Here is a 1,227-nt window from a genome sequence, read left to right as displayed (position 1 = left end):
GAGGGAAGGCAGCAGGAAAGACACAGGAAGCCAGATAACCCCCACAATGCTTGCATGAGCTTCATTTTCCTGTGGGATTTCCAGAAGAGCAATTTCACTTTTGCATCCTCACCACTCAGCACCTTTGGATTTTAGACAAAACCGTGTCATTCCTTCATACTCTTGCAAAGATAAAATACCAGCTGCAACATAGGATCAAACCTGCCTTAATTCTCTGAAAAAAAACAAACCTCTGTCGAGGTATAAGGTGCAGGGAGCACACAGAYGCTTTGCCCTGCACTCAAGTGCACTCACCTCTCCTCAGCTCATAGATGACAACCACATGCACCACTGCAGCTGCCTCAGCACATCCCAGAAATGCATTTCAGTGGATTTTCCTGTGCACAGAGGTTGATCTCACGCAACTCCAAGAAGATAGAGATCACCTCTTGCACACCTGGATGCTGATTTTATCCTCCTGGCTCTCCCATCTCTTTCCTCACACCCAGCCAAATGAAGCAGCCATCACCACCTGGCTTTCCCAATTGCCACTGGTCCTTGTACAATCCCAGTGCCAAAACAGAAGCCTGTTTCCAGCTCAGAGCTCAGTTCTGACTGAGCTTTGGCACAGGCCAATGATGATGTGCTTCAGGAAAGGAAAATGGTGGAGGTGGGATGGGAAAATACCCACCAAAAATAATACTGTGGGGTTAACTTTTACTAATAATTTAAAAAGAGGCCTCTAAAGTCCTGCCTCTGGGCAGGTTTCTGTCTCTCTCCCCTGAAAGTRACTGCATCCCTCACACCTCCACACTCATCCCAAAGCCCTTAGAGATCAGGAYAAATCCAATTTAGCCAGGAATGGGCATGTTACCTGCCCTTTCTAAGGCTTAAGCCACCAACCCAGCCAAAGAACGGTGTCACTGCCAGCTTTCCTAAGTGCTCCTGCATAGTAGGAAAGAAGTAGTCTAAAGGACCATGTTGTGAACTTGATTGGAAGATTAAATTTGCAGCCTTTTGAACAGTATTCTCTCCTCCCTTGTCTCTTTGTGGACCTATGACAGCTTTTGAAAAATTAAACAAGGAGGAAATGCAGGCAAAAACATAGGTTGCTGTTTGGTTTTCTAAGTAAATCATAGTCCTCATAAAGTGTCCTTTGAAAGCTGACKAAGTACTTGCAGACATGAGTGATGAAACCCTGGAAACTTTTGGCCACAAAAAGTTTTTATAGAAAAAGCTTTTCATGAA

The sequence above is a fragment of the Malurus melanocephalus genome, unplaced genomic scaffold (assembly GCF_030028575.1).
Source record: "Malurus melanocephalus ecotype Western Australia unplaced genomic scaffold, MMel_1.1 scaffold_248, whole genome shotgun sequence".
NCBI classification, from domain to species: domain Eukaryota; kingdom Metazoa; phylum Chordata; class Aves; order Passeriformes; family Maluridae; genus Malurus; species Malurus melanocephalus.
The sequence above is the reverse complement of the archived record's forward strand: the minus strand, read 5'-3'. Positions refer to the sequence as shown.